Source organism: Phyllostomus discolor, chromosome 7, assembly GCF_004126475.2.
Source record: "Phyllostomus discolor isolate MPI-MPIP mPhyDis1 chromosome 7, mPhyDis1.pri.v3, whole genome shotgun sequence".
Taxonomy (NCBI): domain Eukaryota; kingdom Metazoa; phylum Chordata; class Mammalia; order Chiroptera; family Phyllostomidae; genus Phyllostomus; species Phyllostomus discolor.
Window position 1 is genome coordinate 132,976,102 of NC_040909.2, and position 22,187 is coordinate 132,998,288.

Genomic DNA, 22,187 nt, shown 5'->3' on the forward strand with positions numbered 1-22,187 from the left:
TAAACCAGGGGCCAACGAGGGTCCGGACGGCAGAGAGCTCAGGCATTGCAGGCTATGTGGTCTCTGTCACAGCTGCTCCGCGTACAAGACGCAAATGAATGAGCGTGGTCATGTTCCAATAAAACTTTATCAACATGCCCTTGAATTGCAGATAGTTTCCATGTGTTACAAATGACTATTTGTCTTCTGATTCCCTTCCCACCCCCCAGCCAATCACTGGAAAATACAGACACCATCCTTCGACCAATGGCTGCTCAAAACAAAACGGCAAGCCGAGTGGGACCCACAGGCCGTGGGGTGAGGCCTGCGATAGACTCAGGCTGGTGCTTGTTGCGGAAACATGCAAGGACTCGGCCCCGTAGGGAGGGCAGGAGAGAACACGGTGAGGGCACCGTGCGAACGGCGGCGAGAACAGAAGGGCGCAGCGTGGTTTCTGAGGACCGCACTTCACCTAGCAAACCCCCAAGGCGTCTAGCACCGACGATGGCACTGCGAACACAAGAAAGACAGGAACTCTGAGCCAGGCGGCCGACAAATGCCTCTTCTCAGAGCTCCGGCTGCCAGCAGCGTCCACGTCCCTGGGTTTCCAGGGAGTCCACCAGCAGCGCATGGGGAAGGCAGGAGGGGGCCGTCCCTGAGCCCAGAGTGGGGCGCCCTCTTCACACTGTGGGCTCTCAGAAGATGCCCCAGGATGCTGGGGGATGCTGTGGTGCTGGACCCAGGGCCAAGGAGGGAAGTGTTGGCAGCAGCCGTGGCTGGTGGCTGTTGAGAAACTGAGGATGCACTGCCCCCAGTGCAGCAGGGGCAGAGCGGCGAGGCCTGCAGTGCAGCGTGTGAGTGGCAGCTTGTGGAGGGTGTTGACTGCAGAGCCTCCCAGCTCCTACACAGGGAACAGGGGAGGGGGAGCCCATTCTCTGGAGTGGCTACTGGGCTCTGGGGTACTGTGCTAGGCCTTTTGGGTAGAGGAGCCAGGGGGGTGGAGGAAGCTAGCTCCTGCCCTCACTTTCCAGCTCTAGCAGAGACTAGCTGGGTGACCTGAGGCAAGTGGCTGAACCTCTCTGAGCCTCATAAAGGTGGACAGCGACCCTCTGCAGGTAGGATTGTTGGGAGGATCTGGATGGGATGTCACGTGCCTCACACATACATGGTGTGTGTTCCGTGAATGGTGGTGAATGCAACGACATGCCACACGGCTGCCAAAGCCCAGGGACAGCTTTTGTTGAAGGTCACTGAGAATCTGGCCCCCCGGGGAAAATCCTTTGCCACCAAACCTTGGAATGAAATCTCTTCCTCCTTGGCTGTGAGCAGCTGGGGAAGGTTTGCTCTGTGACTTCTCTCTGAGGTGAAAAATCCAGCCAGCTGTCCTTGCCTCTCCCTCCCCCAACCCCATCCCTTCCTGCGGGGAGACACGAGGAACTCATCAGACATCCCAAGGTGGAACTACACGTTTGCAACAACTGAGACGCATATTAAAGAAAACCAAAGACGAAATTAAATTGAGCAATTACGTTCTATTGCACAATTACCTCACTTTGTGGCTCTGGGCCAGGGTGGGGAGTCTCGCTCCCACAAGTGGTGTTTTTGCGCGAACTTGGGGAGGGGGAGGCAAGGGCGAGGGGACTGAGGAGGTGCTACACGTGGGGACAGGAAAACAAAGGCATTTATAAATGAAGGCGTCTTGCCAACAGCCTGATGCCAAAGTTCTGCCGGGCAGGGGGTGGGGTGGGGTGGGCTGGGGACCTGGGGGGCCTTTTCAGAACGCAAATTGTTGAACACACTGAGCACTGGGCTTTCTTGAAGCAATGCCCACTTTACGCAAGTCTGTGGTCTCGTGAGAACACCTCTTTGCAGGCCTAGGGAGGGGCCCTTCTCTGTCCACACCTGGGGTGTGGCCGCTCTGCAGACCTCAGGTAGGGGCCCCTGATTAGGTCTGAGGTACGGACCTCCTCTGCAGAGATGTGGGTGGGCTGCCCCTCTGTTTAGACCTGAGTGGGGATCCTTCTGTTTCGACATAGGGTGGGGGACCCTCTCTCCATGCCAAGAGTTCCAGGGTCTTGGGCTGGAACCTTGGCAAGGAACCTTGGCAGTGCCCAGGCTGGGCTGCCCTGCAGGCTGCTTGTAGGGAGCTGGAAGGGGCTCGAAGGGGGTGCCCACCGTGTGGTTCCATATCTGTGCCTGGAGAAGATCCGGAGGGAGGAGAACCTGAGGCTTGAATGGGTGGACTCCTTGGGCTGCCGCTCCGCCTCTCCATTCGCTCACTCGTTCATTCACTCCCTTGTACTTTCCCCCCACTCGCTCATTTCCAACTAACATTTACAGGGCCTCTAACTTGCACAAGGCACTCTACCTGACATCGTGGGGAACAAAGAAGATTCACGGTGGATCCTGCCCTCGAGGGGAACTGAGAGAAGTGGGTGTAAGATGACCTTCGAGGTCCTTTGTTTCGTTTTGTTTCCTGGGGCTGTGAGTGGACTCTGTCCCATGACCTTGGGGTCAATTAGAGGTTGTCTCCAAAAGTTATAAACATAACATGGGTATTCACCAAGAAGAGCTTATTTTAAAATAAAGTTTCTATTTTTGTGAATGGAAGACAGATAAAAACTTCTGTCTCTAGCCCTGAAGCTATAGCCATGTACTGAATCACTCAACACAGTAAATGTTTGTTGTTGCTGGTACGAGCTTATCTTGTTTTAACCTGTGCAGTTTTGGAAGTGGGTATTTTCCTCCTTCTCCAGATGAATCTGAGGCCCGAAGGGGTTCAGGAACTTGTCCACCATCACACAGTGAGCCAGAATTGCACCCCAAGCCACAGCCTTCTCCAAAATCCAGGGCCTCAGAGAGTCTCTCTGGTCCCCCTTTGGAGGGGCCCAGCTCGCCAGGTCTGTCCTCCAGGGCTGCCCTCCAGACAGCCCAAGGACATCACTGACTGACTGCCGGCAGCCGCAGCTGCACGGTGCAGATGTGAGTCTGGTGGTCCACCTGCTGCTCATTCTCTGGCAGCTGCGGGGGTTCCTGGGTCGGCTCTTCAGGTCGCCCACGGACGCCTACCACTGCAGGGCCGTGTAGCCACTGGATCTGGTTCTTGGACTTCCTGGCGAAGAGGTGGATGCTCTTTAGGACACTGATGTCGTAGATTGTGCCAGTTCTGCACCTGCAGCCCCTCGGCTGCCCAATGAGCTGGTGGTTGCTGAGTGTCTGTGGTCTTGGCTGGGGTTGTCCTAATGAAACACCACACGGAAAGGCCTAACCCACAGCCGCTTTGGTTCTCGCTCAGTGCTGTCTTCCTGCTTTGAGGGGAGAGAGAGAGAGAGGTCTAGTGTTCCTCCTTCTAAGGGCACTAATCACACTGGACCAGGGCTCCGCCTTCATGCCCCCATCTAACTCTAATCACCTCCCACAGCTCCATCTCTGAGCACCATCAGAACGGGGGCTGAGGGCTTCATTACAAGAAGCTGGAGGAGATGCAAACATACAGTTCATACCGCCTACTATGTGGTGTCGCCCCTGATGCTTTACACAGTTATCGTTAAACCTCAGAACAGCCCTCAGATGTACATACCGCAATCACTGTTATCTTGCAGATGAGGAAACTGGTGCTTAGGGGAGGTTAGGATATTCCCGCCCCAAGGTCCTACAACAAGTCAGTCTACAAGATCTGGCACTGGGACCCAACTGAGTTTTGATTCAGAAGCCGGTGACGTCTTCATGACCTCAAGGGAGAAGGGGACGTGTGTTCCAACAGAGGTGCAAGCACACTAGGAGTGGTGGAAACAGACTCAGCTGAAAACACGCTGTCCCGCTTTTCCCCTCCTTTTCCCTCCTCTCAACGGAGGAGAACAAAAGCAAAGTGGAGAAAATGAAGAGGATACAGTACTGATGCCACCAGCAGGGCAGGCCCGGCCCTCCGGCAGGACCCCGGTGCCTCGGCTGAGCAGCTGGCAGGGCAGCCACGGGGAGTCCTGGGTGTGCACCAGCTGAGCCCCCCCAACGTCCCTCAGCATGCCAAACTCACGCTCCAGTTGGCTGCCAAAGAGGAAGAATTGCTGGGGAGGGAAATTCCATATTATATGTTGCAGCCACCACAAAGGCTCCGGAACTCCAGCTATAAAATAAATCAAACCCAGGCATAAGATCCGCCTACACTGTTCAGAGGAACCTTCCAGACCAGAGAGCCACAGAAGGGAAGTAGAGAAGAGAGGATGAGCCTCTGTCTCCCACAAGATCATCTGACCTCCCCCTCCCCCTCCCCCCACATTTCCAGCCTTCCCTGCTGCTCTCTGGTTGCAGCTGATGCTCAGGCACATGCCACTGAGCCCCATTGAGCCCCACTCCCCCACCCCTCCCAGATGCCCCTTCTCTGCATGTCCAGCTCTCATGCTCAAGAATCACCTCCCCTGGAAAGCCTTCCTCAGCCACCTCCTTCCCCAGAACATTTCATTGCTTTTTTTCCTATGAGCAGCCCTAGGGCACAGCGGTCAAGGTCATGGGCTGAGCCGGACCTGGAGCAATGCCCAGCTCTGCTACTTGCTCTGGGACCTTGGACTAGACACCTCACTTCTCTGAGCCTCAGTGTGTTTATCTGTGTGCTGGAGACAATAGAGACCCATCTCATGGGGCTGTTTTTCTCCAGAGAAGACTTCGCAAGTGCCACCATATTTTAGCAGAGTATTCCGAGTATTCCAGCAGAGTATTCTTTGATGCAGTCACTTGTATAAAGGGCTTAGCACCAGTCCTCGAACTTAGTAAGAGTTCAATCGGTTGTTACGATTCTTGTCCTGCAGGATTTTGTATGGACCTCTGCTGGAAGAGTTACCGCACTGTACTGGAATTCTCTGTGTACACATATTCTCCTGTACAGGCTCTGAGCTCCCCCGTGTAGGCACTCTGGCTTATTTGTCCCTGTTTGCCCTGTGCCTGCCCAGTTCCTGAGTTGCAGTAAGCTTATCGTCATGTTTTGTTGCCAGGAGGTAAGATTGAAGATGGCAACCCAGCAGCTACCAGGCCTCTGGCTACAGCGGTGGCCCGCAAAATGACGTGGGTGGAGGAAAAATCATCATGAGACAAGGGTTGCTAAATTTTCCTGGGGGCGTTGTCCTGGCACCAAAGGGGATTTTTCTTTTTTTAAAGAAAAATTGGAACTGGAGTGAATGACTGTGTTCCTCTATTTTCTTTCTGTCCTGCTCCATCTTCCTGAGATGTTGCACATCTGGATCAAACCACAGCTGGGTTTTCCAGTCCCTGGCTCTAAGCAAAGGTCCAGCAGAGAGGAGAAAGGGTAGAGGATAGAGTGGGGAGAGGTGGGGCGAGAAGACACCGGGAGGTGACAGAGAAGGGGAGAGAGGAAGAAGGACCGGGGCACAGGAAGTGTACGTGCCTTCACAGCAGCTCGGCTCACCTGGGAGGATGCCCGTATGGCTCCACCCCCTCTCGCTGCTGCCCTGGTGCAGCCTTCCTCAGTTTTCCCAGGGCTCTGGTGCCATCTCCTCACTGGGCTCCTGGCCAGCAGGCCAGCCTCTGCCCTGCCTTCTGTAGAACTTTCTGATAGACATGATAGATGGTTGTCCTTTTCACGCTAACCCAATGCCATCATCGCTCTCCTGAAGAGCCCTCAACGGCTGGACAGTCCCCTGGAATGAAATTCTGAGCTCCTGGGAATCCGGAATTTCATTTAAGATGATTAAGCTGATCTTGTATGGCTCCTGCCAGCGTCCGCCTCTGGCCCATCTCGTACCCTGCTTCGGCGCTGCTAACCACCCTACACGTTACGTTCCTGTCATTCTGATCTCCCTGAACACGTTACTCGGTTCTCCCTTCTCTTCTTGGCAGACATCTGCTCACATTTCAAGACTCTGTCCAGACATCACGGCCTCTTTGAAGCTTTCCTGATGCCCACATCCCCGGCCCCTCTGTGGAATTACCCCACTAAAACCAGCACAAAATCCCTGCACGGCACCAGCAACAGCTTACACATTGTCATAGCAGCTAACTTTTGCTGCGTGCCTGCTGGGCGTTAGCACTGAACTAAGGGTTTCACGTATGATTTACTAGAAGCCTCAAAAACACTCAAGACACAGGTGCTGTTACTACCATCTCCATTTTGAGAGGGGGAACCAAGGATCAGCGAAGTTGACTAACGTCCCCAAGATCACACAGCTGAGTGAATTCAGAGTACATAATTGAACCCAGGTTTGTCTCATTCCAAAGGCTCAAGCTCTTTTTTAAAAGAAATTGTTTATTTTTTCTTTTTACATAGAGAGGAAGGGAAGCAGAGAAACATCAATTTGTTGTTCTGCTTATTCATGCATTCATTGGTCGATTCTTGTATGTGCCCTGACCGGGGATTGAACCTGCAACCTTGACATATCGGGCTGACACTCCAACCAACTGAACTACCCAGGCAGGGCCCAAAGCTCATGCTCTTAACCACTGTTCTCCGGTGCAGAGAACTCCAGACGGTGCTCTCTTTCAAGTTAGGGATGAACTTTCTCCGCCCTGGTATCCTCAACATTTAGCACAGTACCTAACACCCAAGAAAGCCTAATACAAATCAGTTCAATGAACTGGTGATGATTGTGCCTGTCTTACAGATAAGGAAACTGAAACTCAGAATTATTAACTCATTTGCCCAAGGCCACCCCACTCGCAAGCGGCTGATCCAGAATGAGGGCCCAGGTCTGTCTGCATTCAGGTGGTACTCGTTTCCCTACCCGACGCCGTCCACAACGTGCTTCTCCCTCACAGAGGAAAGCAAAGTGTTCATAGTTAAAAAAAAAAAAAAAACAACATCAACGGTAAGAATAACCACCAAAAAAGTCCCTTTTCCGTGATTAACCCCAGTGCTGTGAAGGCACTATGGCAGCAGATGCACGGCTAGGGGATGAGTGACAGGAGCCAGCACCCACATCATCACAGTCATCACCATCACAGCAGCAGTATCATCTCCAGCACGGACTGATTGGTACTCGATTGTCTGGTACTCGAGAGGCACTGTGCTCGGTGCTCTATTAGCACGGGCTTGCTGAGCCTTCATAACCAGAGGGATCATCACCAGAAGAAAGGTAACCGAGGCTTCGAGAGGTGCAGTAACTTGTCTGCAGTTGGCAGAAACCCAGGTGTATCTCGTTGGCCCTAGAGCCTGTGTTCCTATGCCAGGTAAAGAGTCTTCCTTCCCGTCTCTCGGCTCTGCTGATCAACAAGGGTGATTAGCTTGCCTCAGATCACACGGCTAGGGAATCCAGAGTACATAGTTGAAGCCAGCTTTGTCTAATTCCAGAGCTATCCACTGGACAGACCCAAAGTGGCTGAGTGTTGCCACTGGCATGTAATGAGGGCCCCCTGTTGAAAGCAGAAACGGGGTGCCCGTTGCTGTCTCGGTGACCAGCCTGGATTCTCCCTCGGCACCAAGAAGAGCGATAATTCATGTGGACACTGCTGGTGTTTTGAATATACCAAAAACACCTTATGGAGACAAGAATTGGTTGTCCCTGGGGACAGCGTGTGGGTCTTTTGTGGGCAGAGAGATACTTAGACAGTAAGGAAAAGGGAAATCAGGAAAAAATAATCAGACATCTCTCACTGTGTATCACTCCCAAATTCTGTAATGACTAACAGAACAGAGAAGAGAACAAAAATGTGGCCACAGATGTCCATCCAGTTAGAAAGACTTTCCAGGGACAACCTTGTGGGTAGGTGAAATAGCTCAGGGCTGAGGAATCCCTGGTCCAGACTCCAGTCCTACCCTGACACCTGACACCTTGTGTGTGCCCCTCCCCACTCCCGCCCCATTCAACAAAAGCAAAGTAAACAAATCCACCCTTGCAACTACTCAGGGGTTCCTGAAATTCCCTTCCCCTGGGACACAGTCTACCTTTTCAGTCAGAGATAGTTTATTTTTTAAATTAGTGTTGTCAGTGTTAAAAAAACACACACAACAAATGTGTGTATCCTGTAAAAGAAACATAAGCACCCCACAGAGGCATACAAGGCATACAATAAATTCTTCCTCATACCTCGGATCCCATTTCTTAAGCCGGACATCCTTCCCTGGAACCTTTGGAGGGACATGGACCTGGGGAAGCCTCGACTTCAAACCTCTAGCCTCCAGACCTGTGAGAGAATGAACTTCTCTTGTTTTATGACATCCAGTTTGTGGTGATTTGTTACAGCAGCCACAAGAAACTAATACAAGGACTGAATATGTTAACATTGGTGACCATGGTAAGTCACCTATGTATTTGTCAAATAAATTCGTTTTAAGAATCTCATGGCCACGCCCTGGGGTAGGTGTTATTTTTATTTCCCTCTCACAAAGAAGGAGACTGGAGGGTCAAGCACTTAAACGAATGAAGTCGCCCCTCTGTTTTGTAACTCGTTTTCCCATCTACTTGGACTATATAACTTTAACATTCAACAGCGGGTCATGACATCCTGTAAACATGATAGGAGGCCTCTGTTTTGTTCAGGACGGGCCAGGCTTACTCATGCTGCAGGGGCAAATCCACCAGGCACCTGTCTCTGACGTGCGCAAAGCCTGGTGACTCTCCAGGGCAGCTGTCCTGCCTGCAGTGATTCCCTGATCTAGGCTGCCCCATTTCGATGCACCGCCTTCTCAAACCCGGGCTTTCAAAATAAACGGAAAAAAAGAGCGTCGTATTTACATATCATCTGCTCTCACAGCCCATTGGCCTGAACTGGTCACATGGCATCAGCTTAACCACAAAGGTTGCTGGGATATGTAGTCTTTCCACGTGCTCCGGAAGTGGAAAGTGAAATAGAGTACGGGAAACCTTTGGCCTTGGCTGAGATACAGCCTCCATTAAGGCTGGGTTTTCGAAGGTGATTTTGCTGGACAAGTCTCCGTTGTGGAATTGCTTTTTTCTTTACACGAGTCTCTTCCTCTTGAACAATGTGGGGGGTAGTGGAAAATCCTGTATAGCTTTTGACTCCCCCCAAACTCAACTACAATCAGTCCTCGGTAGCTGGGGATTGCCTCCAGGATCCCCCACTAGCCCTTACATAAAATGGCCCAGAACAAGGCACCCAGTTGGCCCTCCGCACCCGCGGACTCCCAACCGCTGATGGAGAATACTGTCTTCAAGCCGCTGTTGGTTGAATTTGCAGATGCGAAACTCTGGAATTTGGAGGGCCAATTGTATCTTTACTGAAAAAAAAAGTCTGTGCGTAAGTGGATCTCAACAGTTCAAACCTGTGTTGTTCAAGGTCAGCTGTCCTTCTGTACCCCTTACTGCTGAGCAGACTCGGAATCACTTGTTTACCCTTGGGTTCCACCGGCTTCCAGAAATGGAAGGTGCCGCCTCTCTGTGAAACCTGAGGAATTGCTTTACTTAATCACACCTGGAAGGTCAGCCTTGCAGGAGAGGAATGGTGTAAACACGAGCAAGAGGGTGGATAATTAAGGGCCCTGATGAGGGGTGGAAACTGTAGTGCCTCACTTAAGGAGATGAGTTGTAACATCCAAGGAGACATGCCATACAAGTAGCAGCTTCGTTTTTTTATGCCTATGAGCATATACAGAAGTTGGGAGTGTAGGCATTCCCCCAGGGGCCAGCGCTTTGTGGGGGCTGGGGTGCTTTGCCGTTCTGGATCCTTTTCGTGAATGCTTGGAAGGTGTTAGCAAGCATTTATGAGCACTTGCTGTGTGCACAAAGAAATGCAGGAGATGCTACAGAGCAGAGAGAACTACATTTACTGAGCACTTTTTATGGGCCGTGAATAAACACCCCAAGGTTTCCTGCTCCCATTGGGGACCATCATCCCAAGGAGCAGACTAATTTACTTGCTGGGGAGACTCATGTTCCAGTTCTCAACCTCAGGTTCAGAAAAGACTGTTGCCATGACATCCTGGGGAAGGTTGAGGTGTTTGATGTATTTCTAAGAAGCAAGAAGAACAATTTCTGGTTGGAAACACTATTGAAATTTGAGGCCAGGAATTCTAAGTTGGTAGTCAAAGAGAAAATAGGGACAAAGAACTGTCATTTATTAAGCATTTATATACTGAGTTCATAGCAGTTACTTGATACATGTTTTTTGGAAGGCAGATATTTTTATTTATCTTTTCCCGAATTATTTATTGAGAATCTACTATGTTCCAGGCCCTGTTCTAGCCTTTGGGGATGAAAAGCCAAACAGGAAAATTTCTCCTGGTGCATGCATCATGTCCCTTGGTCCACCCCTGAGGTCAGCTGTAGATGTGGTGGACAGTCAGACTGCCGATGTCCCCACCTACGGCTCAAACTGTGGGGTTTTCTATCCTTTGTCCTGTGAACAAGTGCAGCCCAGAAGTGTGGAAGAGTGACACCCTGGGAGCAGCCCTCAGTGGTGGGGGACTGTTGGGAGATGGTGGATAAAGGCTCCCTGTGTCTCAGCAGACAATTCTGGGAGGCATTTTCCGTCACTTTTCAGTGAGTGCCCATGGAATGGACCCCCTGTTACCGACAGTGACCTTGACAACGGACACTTATATGGATTTCCTTTTCTCTCTCACTATCACCAGTCCCTCACTCCTGCTTCTGGTATCACATTCTAGAATAGACTATAGGCTCCCAAGTCTGGTGGTAGCTGTGCCATCGGGGAAATCAAGCCCTGAAGGAAGCTGTGTTTTAGCTCAGCACTGTCCAATAGAAGCACCATGGGAGCCCTGTGGGCAACTAGATAATTTCTTATAGCCACATTAATAAAAGTACAGAGAAAGAGTGATGTTAGTTCTAATGGAGTTACACCTAATCCAATGTACACTCAGAATTATCACTTCAACATCAGTATGAAAACTTATTAATGAGATACTTTCATTCTTCTGTACTAAGTCTTCAAAATTCAACGTGTGGTTTGCACTAGCAGCACACCTCAATTGGAATGCTATGTATAGTTGGAAAAGTATATTCCCTGATGCCAATTGTTCTAAACACACTTTAAAGTTTTCTAACAACTGAATGGGGCATGCATTTTAAAATTGAAACGAATTGAAACAAAATATTCAGTTCCTCAGTAGGGCAAGCCTTATTTCAAACACTCAGTAGCCACACTTGGCTAGTGGCTACTTCATCAGACAGCCCAGTTCTGGTGAGTGTAGACAGACAATAAATAAATAACACATGAGATATGTTATACGGTGATATGCTAAGGAGAAAAATAAAAGCAGGGAAGGGGGTTTGCCAGTATTGGGGTGATGGTTACAATTTTAGTTAGGGCTGCCAGACTTAGCAAATAAAAACTACAGGACACCTGGTGAGACTGGCTCAACAGATAATGTTCAATTATAAGTCTGCCCTATGCAAAAATGTCTGAAATATTACAATGGACATACTTATGCTAAAAGTTACTTCTGTTTTTTTTTTTTTTTCTACCCGAAACACAAATGTAACTGGGTGTGATCTCACTCACATTGGAACAGGATCTCCTGGACTGCTGTGCTGGGAACAGATTGAAGGGGGCCCGTTGCAGAAGCAGGGAGAACCAGGAGGCAGTAATCCAGGTGAGAGGTTATGGTGACTTGGACCAGAAGCGGTGGGGTGCTGGCTAATATTTTGAAGGCAGAGTCGGCTGCATTTACTGACTGGATAGAGGTGATACAGAGGTAAGTCAAGGACCCCTAGATATTTGGCCTGAGTCTGGAAGGATGACGTTTTGTTTACAGAGAAGATGAGGAGCGAGGTTTAATGTGAGGGGAGGGAAAGAGATCAGTGGTTTGTTTTGGACCAATGCACTTGGTGACACCTCTCAGAAACTCGGGTAGAGATGCTCCGTTGGCCAGCGGGGGCTCAGGGGAGACATCTGGCTGGAGATAAGTTGGGAAGTGAAGTTTAAAGCCATGAGACTGCATGATGTCTCCAAAGGAGTGCGTCTGAGTTGGAGAAGAGGAAAGGTCTGAGGACTGAGCCCTGGGGCATGTATGCCAGACACGAAAAACACAGTCTGCATGCATGAGTCCATTTATATGAAAGATCCACAATAGGCAAGTCCACGGAAACAGAGAGTGAAATAGTGTTTTCCAGGGTCTGGGGGGAGGGGGCGGGGAGCGGCCACTTCATGGGGTTGCCGGGTTTCCTTCTGAGGGCGATGAAAATGTTCTGGAACTGGATAGTGATGATGGTCGCATGGTGCTGTGAATGTGCTAAATGTCACTAAACCGCACCGCTTAAAATTATTGAAAGGGTGAAGTTTATCCCAATTTAAGAATAATAGAAACCAAAAAGCTCCCTCTGGCTTCCATGTGCAGAGAGAAGGGACTGGAAAGAACAGAGATGGGGAGGAAAGTTCCTCCAGGCTGTGCCTTGAGGTTTGGCACTTGCCTTCCCTTCTCCAAGCCTCAAATCCTTCATTCATAAAAGGGAATTCTCACAGGCCCAATGTCTCTCCAGCTTGATGAGAGGGCTGGAATGCTTTTGACGCAACTCAGAGCTCAGTCCAGGCAGCTGCCTGATTCACTGATTTGAGTACCATCTGAGCCAATGAAAAGGCTTGTTGGGGGAATCCTCTTCCCCCACCCAAGGAAGAGAGCATCTGATTGGCTTAGCTTGGGCTCAGTGCCCACCTCCTGGGTAGGAAGGTCACCTTGATTGACAGGTCCACCAAAAGTATGAGAGGGGTGGTTCCTCAAATGGAAACTGATGGATTTTTTTTTACCTGGAAAAGGAGCAATTGGTGCTGGGCAAGGAAAACAAGATATATTGATTGAGATAAGCTAAGAATAGTGTTTCCTGTGTACCTGGCTCCATGCAAGGCTCTGTGGGGACCTGAAGCAAAGGAAGTCTTGATGTTGAGTGTTTTTGATTTTTATTGCAAAATAAATTTTAAAAATTAATAAGAGTTGGAGCAGCCTGATGAAGGAGCTGGATTGGGGGTTTCTATGCTTGGGTAGTATTTAATTCTGCCTGTTTGCTTCGAGCTCCCTCTTTGCAATTAATATGATTCATTAGGTGGGTCTGGCTTCATGTGGTTCAGGGTGGGGATGGGCTGCGAGCTCTCCCCTGCCGGCTTCCCTGTGCCCCTCATTCCGTTCGGGAGGGAGCATTCTCTGCAGAGCTGGCCAGCTCTTTCCTGGCTCCTGAGCTGCCTGGTGTCAGAAGCCACTTCTGAGTCATCCCTCTGTGACTTCACCTGGGGACAATGGTGAATAGCTGGTGTTTTCTCATTTCTCAGGGCATGTCCTGAGATGAACACAAAGGAGAGAAGACGTGGGTGCATTCCTGTTTCCTTTGGGCGTGCAGATCCTTTTCCAAGATATTACTTTAAAAATAACTTTGATGCTTGCTTTTATGAGTACAAAATAGATACGGTCTCATTATGGAGACTAAGAAAACAAAGCAAAAAGCACGTGAGAACAACACAAAGCAGAAAAGGAATAAAGTATCCCCTTAATCCCATCGTGGCCCTACCATGCCGTGCCATCATTTTGGAGTCTATCTTTGTCATCTTATTTCAGTGCACTTATATACCTGGCAATTTTTCTAATTAATAGATATTAACAGATTATTATTATTGTTGTTGTTGTTGTTGATTTCTGGTATCTATACAGTCCATTGCCATTGGTGAACCCTCAACCTTGCAGTCTTAGTTTGGCTGCACAGAGGAAGAAACACATCGTTAATTTGCGTTGTCAACATGGGAAATTAAAGCTGAGGCCGCAGTATCATGACGATTAAGAGCTTGACCTCGGCAGTAATAACAGCTAACCTTTATGACACGTTTCCTGTCTGCCAGTACTCTGCTAAGCACTCTTGGTACATGAACTCATTTACTCTTCTCAGCAAATGATGAGGAAGGGAGGTGATGATTGTTTCCATCTGCAGGAGGTAACTGAGGTCAAATGAGGTCAGGAGGATGAGGCCCTAGTCTGATAGGACTGGTGCCGAAATGATGGGAGACACTACAGACGCCTCTGTCCGCCATGTAAAGACACAGAGAGAAGGCATTTATCTCCTAGGCAGGAAGAGGGCTCTCAGCAGAAATCAAATCTTGATCTGTTGTTTAAAGCCATCTAATGTGGGGTATTTTGTTATGGCAGCCTGAGCTGACCAATGCACACAGGTATGTCCAGGTGGCTTATTTGTGGCTGGAGTGTGTTCTGTATGGTTGAGCATCCATTGTGATTGGTCGCCTTCCATGTGCTTCCAGTTGTAACATATTTTAAGTATTACCCCTCCATGTAATTGTAGGCCAACTCACCTCACCCGTCCCACCCTGAGGCAGTAATCTGTTTGAAGGCAAGAACGAATTTGAGGCCCAAGTCTTACTCTTGGCCTCAGTAAATGCTCATTGAGTGACTGAATCCATCGTATTCTTCCTCCCAAAACAAAAACGTCATCGTCTCTAAGGACATAAAGTCCTGGCATTCTGTGCAATGACGTGTTTCTGTAACAGTATTGGGTGGAATACTTTCTGTGCCCTAAAAATTCTCTGTTCCTCACCTATTCATCCCTACCCCTCCCCAAGTCCCTGACAACCACTGATCTTTGTGCTTATACTTTAAAGGCACAGTGTCCCTGCCAACTAACAAACACTCCATTCCCAGAGCCCGAGATCCACCTATCCCTCTCTGATTCCCGCCCTGGGTGGGAGGGAGCAATGAGGGCTGGAGAGCGAGTCCAGTGGGCCCCTCTCCTAAAAGTTTCATCGCTTTGCTTCCACGCAGAGGCCCATGGTACAAATAATAATAATGTCTGCCCCTCCATGTTGTTATAAGGATTATATATATGACAAATAAAACTTCTATAAATATTAACTATCACTGGAATCTCTAATTTTGATCTTGGGTAACTCCGTCAGAGACATTAGTATTTGCTTTAATATGAAAAGAGTTTGCTAAGCAAATCCAGGGACTGCAGGGGAATGTTTCGCTTAAGAGAATGAGCTTTTTAAAGGCAATTAGCTGCTGCCTTTTGTGAAACAGTGTGCCACCCAACTGGGCTGCTCCCCAAGGCTTCGTCCTCACCTTCTGCTCTGTCCCCTTCACTATCATCAGTGAACCCATTTATCTTTTGTGGCTTCTCTCAGTTCTTGTTGGATAAATTCCAGATCTGCCAGCAGTCCCACCCTGTCCCCTGAGTCATGGTCAGTGTCTCCAGCTGTCTTCTGGGAAGTGTCACTCAGACGTCCTGCCTTCGTGTCAAGTTCAGAAGGGCCCACGCCTAGCTCCTCCGCGGGTCTGGAGAGATGGGGAGGCTTGTGCACTGGCGGTGGGCATGTAAAATGCAGCTGCTTTGGAAAGCACTATGGTGAGCCCTCGAAAGATTGAAAGTGCGATGCAGCAACTTCACTTCTGTGTAAATATCCAAAAGGACTGAAGGAGGGTCTTGAAAAGATCCTTGCATGTCCACACTCACAGCAGTGTTGTTTACAATAGCCAAAAGGTGCGTGCCACCCAAGCGTCCACTGGCTGATGAATGGATAATCAAACTAGTCTCTGCGTACACACAATGTAATATTACTCAACCTTAAAAAGGAAGGACATTCTGACACCTGCCACAACATGGATAAAACTTGACAACATCAGGCTAAGTGGGGAAAAACAAGTGGACACAAAAAGATAAATACCGCGTGATGCCCCTTGGATGAGATAGCCAGAGTAGTCAAACTCTTAGAACCAGAAATCTGGAGAGTGGCTGCCAGGGGCTTCCTGGAGGAGGGGAAAACGGGGAGTTGTTTTTTCATAGGCGCAGAGCTTCAGTTTTGCAAGATAAAAATTTCCGAGATTGGTTACATAACAATGTGACTATAATGAACACTACTGAACTGTATACTTAAAAATGGCTAAGATGACAAATTTATGTTGTATGTATTTCACCATAATTAAAGGAAAACTAAAAACCTAGCTCCTCAGCTCAGCTCAAAAGAGACAGGACTTGGCCTAGGGAATAGTGTAGGAAATAGTGGTCGCCAGGGCAGGGCCTGCTATGGGACTGTTCAGTTTAAATCCCAGCTTCATGGGATCTTGGACAAGTTCTTTAAACTTCCTCAGGTCTTAGTTTCCTTGAACGCAAAATGTAAATAATAGTATATGCTTCATAGGGTTATGATGAGGATGAGATGAGTCAGTCCACATACAAGCTTTAGAAGGACGGTTGGCGTGTCGTATGTACTCACTAAATGTCAGCAATTATTGTGTGGCCCCTCTCCTCCTGGAAGCACCTTCCCTGTCTTCCCCATCTGTTTGCGTCTCCCACATCTTGCAAGTCCCAGGTGAGATCTCCCCTCCTTCATATAACCTCTTCTGACCATGAGCACCTTAGAAATTGTCTTCTTTTCCAAACAGAATAGTTAGAGATGGTAGCACTCACTTGTAGAATATTGCTTTTTATTATATACCATTCATAATTATTTTATATTCGTGTAACCAAAGTGCTTTGGAAAGCCGTTGGAGAGAGGTGTGAAATGGTGAAAGCATGAGATCTGTGAGGAGCTGGCGACTGGGACAGTGACCAACAGTGTTCCACCTGGTGTACGCTTGGGCCGCATCCTCACCTGGAGGCTTGGATGGGGAAGAATCTGCTTCCGAGCTCATTCAGGTTGTTGGCAGGACTCAAGTGAGGGCCCCAACATTTTGTCGGCTCTTGGCTGGAGACACTGCCTCCAGTCCGAGACACTGCCCACAGTTCCCCGCCATGCAGGTGTTCAGAGAAGCTGTTCAACATGGCAGTGTGTTTGTTCAAGACCGTAGGAGTGCTTCTCTTTGGTTACAGAGTCTTAAATAACAAAATATAACCACAAGAGTGTTGCCTAACCGTCTCTACCATATGCAAGGTAGTGACATCCCATCACCTTGGCCATATTCTAAACGAGTCAAAGGTGGGGGTCTTGTACAAGGACATGAGTCATTGCGGGTGTGGGTCACTTTAGGGTGTGTATGTAACACTGGGTTATGAGACAGATGACCCAAATTTTGCCAATTGCATCATTTACTGAATGTGTGTCTTCCAGTGTGTCCTTCCTTTCTCTCAATGTGTAGTTTGATCTCTAAATTGGAGCTAATAATTTGCTTCCTGCCCACGTCACAATTTCTGGGAGGATTAAATGAGATAATGCACATGCAAAAGCTACAGAGCTATGAGATTACAAAGTCCTAATGAACATAAACTGATTACCCAGATCGAGCCTTTATTACTTGTCTTCCTTGGAATTGAATAAATGTTAGTTTGCATAAATTTTCAATCTATCTGTCATCAGGAGCGTAAATGTACTTGGAGAACATAAGACTATGTTTTGTCTTATAGGGACATTTATGGCTTAATCAATTATGCTAATGAAAGTGTATATGCAAAAATCTCGACAACTAAGAGACTCTTGAGGGTACTTTTTCCGAATGATTTAAAGCATCACAAATATAATTATATGACTTACGCATAATATTCTGCTAGCCATAGATGTCTGCCAAATAGATGCAGGGCTGGAGTCATGCGCTGAATTATGAGTCAAAAGAGCAAGCTTGTGAGTCTGGCACTGCGATGTTAGGAAAATGAATTTACTGCATTCTGAGCCTCAGTCTGCTCATTTGTAAAAGTGAGGAGGGTGAGTTCCAGAACCTCTAAGGTGCCATTCAGCTCAAAGATCCTAAGAAACACACTGACATGGCCATTTGCTGATTCAGCATAGTTAGGATTTTTGGTTCTAGTGAGCAGATCTATCAGCTACCTCTCTTGTGAGAATCTGCCTGTTTACATAGCAACCTCAGTGGAGGTTGAGTGTATGTGGTGGGTGCTCTGGGGTGTGGCCTCATCTCCCTTCAGGACCGATACATTCATTCCCCTCCAGTGGCTGCCCGTGTTGTGTGTGGCTGGCTCACAGCCGAGTTCCTGCCCCCGAAGAGTCACTCTCAGTTGAAGAAGGCTGTGTTGCTCAAGGCCACGCCCCGCTCTCCCCCAGCAACTCACACCCAATGACCGGTCAATGCAGAAGCCGTCAAGTAGCAGTACAGAGCAGGCCTGGCGCCCTGCATCCGGGAGGGGTGACGGCCCATGGCTGTATTTAGTAAGATGGTAAGTTAAAACCCAAACGTATCAGTGATCGCATTAAATGGCAATAGGGTAAGCGTCCTTTAAAAAAGCAAAGGTTGTCAGCATGGATTGTAAGAAACAAACCCAGTCCCGTGATCTTCACGAGAGTCACATCTGAAACGTAAGCCTGGGCAGAGAGAAATGACAGCAAGGAGGGAAATGAAAAGAAAGGTGCTGTCATCACATTCATAACAAACCAAACAGGCTTCGAGGCAAAGAGGTGCAAGATATGAAACAGGAGATTGTGTAATAAACACAGGTTCGCGTTGCCAGGAAGATGTAGTAGTTTTAAATTCGTGTACACTTAATAACACAGTCTTAAATATATGTAAAGTTGCATTGGGCGGAACCACAAGTAAAAATACACAAGTTTGCTACTGGAGTGAGAGACTTGTCTCAGTCACTAATAGGAGAAGCAGAACATTTATAATATTTTAATAATGAAAATATGAAGACAACTGAGTTATTTTCTCTAGTATGGTTGATTAAAATTTGCTTCTTAAAATTTGATGGTATTTCCGGAAAGTTCCCTTTGGCTTCACAATCCGCTATTGGTGATGTCTACGTTGGGAAGATGTCTATCACATTTCTTTCCTACGTGAGCCATAAAATGAGGGAGGATTTTCCACAGACCTGCCTTAATACCTCAGCTTTTCTCTGTTAGCCCATATTTTTGATGCCAGGTCCCATGGAAACCCTTTATATCTCCATAAACCATTTCTGGCCCCGGACATTGTTTGTGTCGTGACTCTGGGTGGGTTGGCGTAGTGGCAGTGAGAGTATTTCTGAAAGTCATTCCTTTCTGACAGCTAACAGTAATGTGACCATACATGGAAGTGGCTGCCACCACATAAATCCATCCTACTGCAGTCACACTGAATGAGTCCACGTCTCAGCTTACACTGAATTTTCCCAATGACACATCAGCCAGCATGCGGGGAAGTAGGAAGGAGGCAAGGCCATAGTGCAGACAGTGGTCTTAACCCATATGGATAAAATATCTTTCTTGGTGGTATACTTTATACATACCTGCGCTCCTGTGAGTCCTCAGAACGGGGCCGAGTGAGAGGCCCTGACAGTTACAACTGGTCACCTTCATAGCAAATCTGTGCTTGGCTGGCACATACAACGTCAGTAAATGTTTGTTTAATGAATGAGCAAAACCCCCGTGACTCAGGGTCTTACTAACTGGAACAGGCGTTAGCCATAAGCAACCAGTGCAGCTACCCTGGTGAGCACCCGGTGACCAGTGGCATGGTTTCCATAGCACCTTGCTCTGGATTACTTTGGCCCAAGAAGCTATTTCTTGAAATATGTTCATGTAAGCCCACCAACGTTCTTCTGCTTAAGATTATCTTGGCTCTTCTAGGGTCTTTCCATTTCCATCTATATTTCAGAACCAGCTTATTAATATTTACCGAAAAGACCTTTTGAGATTTTGACTGGGACACCATTGAATCTACAGGTCAACTTGGGAAGAATTTACATCTTCAAATAAAATAGTTGAGTACATTAATCTAGTATGTCTTTCTTTTTATATCTCTTTAAATCTTTGATTTATTCCAGTGATGTTTCAGTGTAGAGGTCTTCACATCTGTTGTTCATTTATTCCTAGACATGTGTGACAGGTTTTAGTTTATCAGTGCTTCCTTATTGTTACAGCTAGTGCAATGGTCTGGATGACTTTTTATATCCTAAACATAAACGGAAGCCAGCCATAGTATGGTTTTAATACCCATTTTAAAATTCATTTTTGGTACATTTCAGAATTTACTTGAAGAGTCCTTTATTGTTGGAGGTTTGGGTTATTTAAATTCTTTTTTGAAAATATTTTATTTATGTATTTTTAGAGAAGGGAAGGGAAGGAGAAAAAGAGGGAGAGAAACATCAACGTGTGGTTGCCTCTCACACCCCCCTCGCTAGAGATCTGGTCCCCAACCCAGGCATGTGCCCCTGACTGGGTATCGAACTGGCGAACCTTTGGTTTGCAGACCAGTGCTCAATCCACTGAGCCACACCAGCTAGGGCTGGGTTATTTAAATTCTTTTCATTTATAAGTAAAACTGAACTAAGCGTTTAAATGAAATACATTGATCTAGATACTGTTCTTAGCACTTTGTTTGTATTAGTTTGCTTAATCCTCAGAAAAACCATTTTGCTAATCTCCGATCCCTTCCCAAGGATAACCCCCTAGACGTGGAATTGCTGGAGAAAATTCTGTGCCTGTTCTCAAAGCCTTGGCAGAGCAGTAGAAACCTCATGCCAGGTGACTTCAGTGCAGCCAGGCTCACAGTGTTGTACAGTCTGCACCGCGGTGACCAGTGCTTTAACTTAAAAAACCCAGCCCACATGAAGCACTACAATACATCTTCATCTCATGGGTAAGAGGGTGAAGGGATGCCTACGTGAGCCCTGTGTTTATTCACCTGTACTCATGAATTTCAAACGAAAAACACAGACATCAAGAGAATCCACGGTGGTTAATGGCTTATACCTGGCAGTTAATTAACATTCATTATTAGAGACACACTGACTTTCATCCTTAGAGAAATATGTTAGGACATCGCTAGACAAATCATGCCAGTGTCTCCTCTCACCTGTCTTAGAGCTCTTACTCGTTTCCCTGCTCATTTCAAAACCCTGAATCACATTTCACCTTTCCTTGGGAAGCCAGACACATGACCTGTGTCCATACCAGCTTGCAGCCCAAGGCCTAGTAACCCCCAAATCTCCTGGGTTTTGACTTCATAATGTTGCTGTGAAGAGCCCAGGAAGGCCATGGCTATGGAGTGCCCCAGGACCTATGTCCCAAATACCTGGATAGACACAGAGGTGGGGGGACAGGGCATTGGGAGTCAGTTTTCCCTGGGTCTTTCAAGTTTCTGCACAGTGTGTCGCCACCTATCTTTCCAAGGATTTTGAATAACAAATAGCCCTGGAACACAGCGACAGTGTCTCCCTCTGGGCCAGAGGGCCGCCAATTTGTTTGCTGACCAGTAATGCCTTTCTCCAGGGCAAAGGTTGGGCAGTTTTGCTTACAGCTCCTTTAGAAGATTGGAGTTTCTTAAGCTCTGGATTCCTAGCCTGTAACAAAACCTGCTTTGTGTGCAGGAGTTTCTGGCCCTCATTGCTTCGCCCTGTGGGAACTGAGGTTCAGGGAACCCGCATCAGTGATGGTGCCTGGCTACTAATGTTACTGCGAGTAATAAGCTGTCTTTTGTTTCTGACCCAGGAGTTTCGCGTCTTCTGCCAGCATTCGTGAATTGCATTAGGTTGACTTGTTAGATCTCAGGTCAGGTGAAATCACGGTTCTTAATGCAGAGTGGGATTCCAGGGCTGAGAGCTGGGCTGGGGCCAAGGTCGGTAGTGAAGGTCAGAACTATGAAGAAACATACAGGGCTGAGTCACTTCCTGCTGTGTTCATAATTAGCTCCGGCATCGGGCTAAGCCTCGGTCTCAAACTAAAGGCCATTGCTGGGTCTCCTATGCGGGGTTGAGGGAGGCAAAGGACGAGTGAAGCGGAGGTAGAAGCTGTCAGACCGAAGTTAAAACTCAACTCAGTCGCTCCTTATTGCTGGTCATGAATCTACATTAAAATCCAAACAGGATGGTGGGAGGGGGAAAGTGGTGATGGACTCATGGACAAATTCCGGTACGCCTCTTTCATTCATCCACGTCTTCGTTGCGTCCTCATTGCAGGAAGGCCAATGAGCACCTGCTGTGCTCCCTTCTCCAGGGAGGTGTGAGGCTCTGATGAGAGGTGTATGAGAAAGCTCTAAAGCAAGAGGTAAAAAAGTGAGGTCATTCTTGCACACTGCCTGGTGCTTTGTTAATGGAGATAATTAAATCTAGGGCTAGGCCGAGAGTGACCATCGCCCCACCATCTGTGGGGCACTTACTGTGCTAAGCATTTTACAGCCATCATGTGGTTTAATTCTCATCACAAGCCCACGAGGTCAGTGATACTGTTATCCTCGTGTTAGGAATGAGGGCTACGAGCACGTGGGGCTCAGAACACAGAGACAAGACAGAACGAGTTTTGGTAACGAGGAAATGAGACAGAACTGTGGCAGGGTCTTGAAGTGCCCCTGCCTATCCCACCTCCTTGTTTTTGGATGTGCCCTTTGCAGCTCCCAATTTCCAATTCCTTCCCAGGTGCAGCCATGGCACAGAGGCCAG